Source organism: Lynx canadensis, chromosome D1 (genome assembly GCF_007474595.2).
Source record: "Lynx canadensis isolate LIC74 chromosome D1, mLynCan4.pri.v2, whole genome shotgun sequence".
NCBI classification, from domain to species: domain Eukaryota; kingdom Metazoa; phylum Chordata; class Mammalia; order Carnivora; family Felidae; genus Lynx; species Lynx canadensis.
The window spans coordinates 8,859,536-8,865,535 of NC_044312.2; positions in this window are offsets into that span (position 1 = coordinate 8,859,536).

A 6,000-nucleotide genomic window follows, 5' to 3' on the forward strand; every position below is an offset into this window, starting at 1 on the left:
CTTTCTAAGTCTTTTGGTTAAGAGGAAACATGAGGCACCAACTACACTGGATCCAAGGACAAGGTGAGAATATGATGCTTTCTAGAAGGAAAACACCAAGTAAAGATCTCTCCAGTGTATCACAGACTGCATTGCTAAAGGCGTACTGTTGCTCTGTAGGGGGATATCAAGGGGGGACAAGATAAAATTACAGCTGATACTGCATTTTTATGTTATCTTGGCAAGAATAGCAGCAGGGCTTAGCTTAACAAAATATTAATACTCTTCCCAAATGCTAATGAAATACAACTAGAGAAATTGGGGGAATTCTGAATTTAAGCATTTTATTGGCTGATGCTTTTACACATTTGTGTTGTGTCTTATTTACACAGGCACAGACGCAGAATTGGAGACAAGTGTCTCCCTGGCCCACACAATCACATTGCATTAACTGTCATAGTCAACTTGCTGACCTTCAAACGTCCAGATCTGTGTTTGGGAAAGACAGGGAGAGTGAGGGGGGTGGAAGGAGGGAGGGAGAGAAAGAGAGAGAGAGAGAGAAAGAGAAAAGAGGAGGGAAGGAGGAAGAAAGGAAAGAAGAGAAGGGAAGGAAAGGAAAAGAAAAAACGATAATTGTATGCAAAAAATTTAGATTTACCAAATCTCTAAGAAGTATGTGAAGGACTTACCTAGGACTGGGAGGTAGAAAAACATTAGGCCTTTCACTGCATTCGATAGAAATACCTTATGGTAGAGAAGAAGCTCACCCAAGTTCTTATACCACCTATACAGTGTGTTGTGCAAATTGATTAGAATAACTTTTGTAACTACTGTGGCCACCTTTCCTAAGGAAGGAAATCTATTGCAGATAAATAGCTTAATGTCCTAAAAGAACATATGAGAGAGGGGCTCAGCATAATTAAATTTTTTAAAATTTTATTTATTTTTTTAAATTAAATTAACTTTTTTGAAATTTAATTCCCAAACTGTGGGTGGAATGAGGAAAGTAATTCATACCAGAATACGCTGACTTGATTGAATTGTCTTATGGAGTCATTTTCACATAGACTGATCTGGTTTGGATGCCTCTGATAGCTGTATACTATTGAAAAGTCTATTTTTTTTCTCTGCCAAATAAAGATATTCTACTTTGACTTCAGAAAAAAATTTTTTTTTGAGAGAGAGAGAGAGAGAGAGAGAGAGAATCCCAAACAGACTCCATGCTTTAGCACAGAGCCCGACACGGGGCTTGATCTCCTGACTGACCGTGATCTGAGCTGAAATCAAGAGTTGGATGCTTAACTGACTGAGCCACGCAGGAGCCCCCAGAGAAATACTTTTTTAAAGAATCCTTTGAAGCAATGGTCTAGTATGGTAAAGATTTTCTTGCTCATTTTCTAAGTCTCTCTACCTGGTAGATTGTACAAATAGTACCAGCCCACTTGACTTTTGGAAAGAACAGAAAATGTTATAACGATTGATCATCTCTCAGAGCATTCCTGCTAACAGGCCTCAAATCTGGAGTGGGAACGATGAAGAGAAGAAACTCTGACATTCTATTATCCTTCTATTTGTAGTCTGGTGAAACTCATTCTTTGTGACTTAATAGGACTTGTGTAAGAAAAATCTATGAACGAGGATCACTGAAGGGCTGACTCTGCCCACTCAATTTAGATGTTTTCCATTAAATATATTATTGTAACTACATTTCCTTGAGGCAAACACTCAAATACAACACATTTAAGTGGGACTCTTCCTCTTCCCCATTATACTGTTCCCCTTCTTTCTCTCAGTTGTACCACCTGTTTATCAGTTGCCCAAAGTGAATGCAAATCTCTGTCTCCTCCATATGAGATATCTGTATGGATTGAAGGAGGTGTACCTACATCAGGGAGGGCAACTTGCTTTACGTAGATTATACGTTTCGATGTTATTCTCATCCAAAACCACCTTCACAGAAATGCCTAGAATAATGTTCAACCAAATATTTGGGCATCCCATGGCCCAGTCAAGTGGACACATGAAATTAAAGATCACTTATAAACCTTCTTTTGTGACATGGCATCTAGTCAATTTTTTTGTATGTTTTAAATTTGGGTTATCTTTTGTTATTGATTTGTTTTTACATGCTCTGGATAAAAGTCTTATACACACACACACATACATATATATGTATAATGTTATATATATATATATATATATATATCAGCTGAAGTATATGCTTATTTTAAAATAATCTAATGATGTTTCTTTAGAGCAAAAGTTTTGTATTTTCACGAAGTTTTTTTTTTAAAGTTTTGTTATAGTTAGTGCTTTTGCATTAACTAAGAAATCTGTTCAAGAAATCTGTTTATATCAGGGTGCCTGGGTGGCTCAGTTGGTTGAGCATCTGACTCTTGCTTTTGGCTCAGGTCATGATCTCATGGTTCATGAGTTCGAGCCCAGAGTTGGGCTCTATGCTGACAGCATGCAGCCTGTTTGGGATTCTCTCTCTCTCTCTGCCCCTCCTCTGCTCTCTCTCCCTTTCTCAAGAATAAATAAATTAATTAAAAAAAGAGAAATCTGTTTGCATCAAGTTGAAAAAATAATCTCCTATGTTTTCTTCTGGAAGCTTTGTAGTTTTAGCTTTTAGATTTAGGTGTATGATCTATCTCCAATTAATTCCATATGTAGTGTAAGGTAGAGGAATTGAGGTTGTATTTTTTTTTAATGTTTATTTTTGAGAGAGCACAAGTTGGGGAGGGGTAGAGAGGGGGGACAGAGGATCCGAAGTGGGCTCTGCACTGACAGCAGTGAGCCACATGGGGGGCTTGAACTCATGAACCGTGAGATCATGACCTGAGCTGAAGTTAGTCATTCAACTGACTGAGCTACCCAGGTTCCCCCATATTTGTTTTTTAATATATGGTTATCCGATCATATGGAAGATTTTCCCCATTTAAACTGCACTAATATTTTTGCTAAAAATCAATTATTATATATATGTGGGCCTATTTCTGGATTCTTTAATTTGTTACATTGATCTATTTCTCTATCTTTATGCCAGTAGAACACTGTATTGACTACCATGTCTTTATAGTAAGTCTTGAAATCTTATAGATAAACCTTTCAATGTTGATTATTTTCCAGATTTCTTTGACTATACTAAGTCCATTGAATTTCCACAAAATTTAAGAATTAGATTTTCATTTTCTTTTTTTTATGTTTATTTATTTTGAGAGAGAGAGAGAGACAAGAGTGTGAGCAGGGGAGGGACAGAGAGAGAGGGAGACACAGAATCCAAAACAGGCTCCAGGCTCTGAGCTGTCAGCACAGAGCCCGACGCAGGGCTTGAACCCACTAACCGTCAGATCGTGACCTGAGCCAAAGTCGGACACTCAACTGACTGAGCCAACCAGGCTCCCCTAGATTTTCATTTTCTAACAAATAAACAAACCCTGCCTGGATTTTAATTCCAGTTGCATTGGATCTATAGATCACTTAAGGAGACTAGAATTAATCTTTTAATAATCTCAATTCTTGCAATCCATGAACATGGTGTTTCTTTACCTTTATTTTGGTCTTATTTAATTTTTTCCCAGAACATGTAGTTGTTTATTTATTTATTTTTTTCAATTTCAGTATAGTTAACATACAGTATTATATTACTTTCAGGTGCACAATATAGTGTTTCAACAATTCTATACATTACTCAGTGTACATCATGATAAGTGTGCTCTTAAATCCCCTTCACCTATTTCACCCATCCCCCACTCCCCTCCCCTCTGGTAACCATCAGTTTGTTCTCTATGGTCAAGAGTCTGTTTCTTGGGGCGCCTGGGTGGCTCAGTCGGTTGGGCTTCCGACTTCGGCTCAGGTCGTGATCTTGCGGTCCGTGAGTTCGAGCCCGCATCGGGCTCTGGGCTGACAGCTCAGAGCCTGGAGGCTGTTTCGGATTCTGTGTCTCCCCCTCTCTCCGACCCTCCCCTGCTCATGCTCTATCTCTCTCTGTTTCAAAAATAAATAAATGTTAAAAAAAAAAAAAGAGTCCGTTTCTTGGTTTGTTACTCTCTCTCCCTTCTTTTATTTTTTCTAGACTTTGTTTTGTTTCTTAAATTCCACATATGAGGGAAATCATATGGTATTTGTATTTCTCTGATTTATTTCACTTAGCATTATGCTCTCTGGCTTCACCATGTTGTTGCAAATGGCAATATTTCATTCTTTTTTAGGCTGAATAATATTACTTATATAATATATGTACTGCATCTTCTTTATCCTATTCATTAGTCAACGGGCATTGGGGCTCTTACCATAATTTGGCTATTGTTGATAATGCTGCTATAAACATCAGGGTGCATGTATCTCTTTAGATTAGAGTTTTTATACTTTTTGGGTAAATACTCAGTAGTGTGATTACTAAGTAGTTCTGTTTTTAACTTTTTGAGTAACCTCCATACTGTTTTCCAGAGTGGCTATACCAGTTTGCATTCCCACCAACAGTGCTAAAGTGTTCCTTTTTCTCCACATCCTGGGAAGCATTTGTTGTTTCTTGTGTTTTTTAGTCATTCTGACAGGTGTGAGGTGATACCTCACTGTAGTTTTGATTTGCATTTTCTGATGATGAGTGATTTTGAACGTCTTTTCGTGTATCTGTTGGTCATTTGGATGTCATCTTTGGAGAAATATCTGCTCATGTCTTCTGACCATTTTTTAATTGGATTATTTGGGTTTTTGGGGTTTTTTTGGTGTTGAATTGCACAATTTCTTTATATACTTTGGGTACTAACCCTTTATTAGTATATCATTTGCAAATATCTTCTTCCATTCCATAGGTTGCCTTTTAGTTTTGTTGATTGCTTCCTTTTCTGTGCAGAAGCTTTTTATTTTGATGTAGTCCCAATATTTTTGCTTTTGTTTCCCTTGCCTTAGGAAACATATCTAGAAAAATGTTGCTACAGCTGTTGTCAGAGAAATTATTTGCCTGTGATCTCTTCTAGGATTTTTATGTTTTCATGTCTCACATTTGGTGCCTTAATCCCTTCATCCATTTTGAGTTTATTTCCATGCATGGTGTAAGAAAGTGGTCCAGTTTTGTTCTTTTATACCTTGCTGTCCAGTTTTCTAAGCACCATTTCTTGAAGAGACTTTGTTTTTCCCATTGCATATTCTTTTCTCCCTTGTTGAAGGATTAATTGACCATATAGTTGTGGTTTTATTTCTGGATTTTCTATTTTGTTCTCCCAATCTATGTGTCTATTTTTGTGCCAGTACCTACTGTTTTGATTACTACAGCTTTGTAATATATCTTGAAATATGAAATTGTGATAACTCCAGTTTTGTTCTTTTTCAAGGTTGCTTTGGCTGCTCAGTGTCTTTTGTGGTTCCATACAACTTTTAGGATTGTTTGTTCTAGTTTTGTGAAAAATGCTGTTGGTATTTTGACAAGGATTGCATTAAATGTGTAGATTGCTTTGGGTAGTACAGGACATTTCAACAATATTTGTTCTTCCAATCCATGAGCATGGAATGTCTTTCCATTTCTTTGTGTTGTCTTCAGTATCGTTCATCAGTGTTTTATTAGTTTTCAGAGTACAGGTCTTTCATCTCTTTGGTTAGGTTTATTCCTAGGTATCTTCTTATTTTTGGTATAATTGTAAATGTTTCCTTAATTTCTCTTTCTGCTGCTTCATTATTGGTGTATACAAATGAAACAGATTTCTGTACATTGATTTTGTATCCTGCGACTTTACTGAATTCATATATTGGTTCTAGCAGTTTTTTGGTGGAGTCTTTTAGGTTTTCTCTACAGAGTATCATGCCATCTGCAACAGTGAAAGTTTTACTTCTTCCTTACCAAGTTAGATGCTTTTTATTTCTTTTTGTTGTCTGATTGCTATGGCTAGGACTTCCAGTACTATATGGAATAAAAGTGGTGAGAGTGGACATCTGTGTCTTCTTTCTGACATTGGGGGAAAAGCCCTCAGTTTTTCCCCCTCTAAGGATTATGTTAGTTATGGGTTTTTCATATATGGCCTTTAT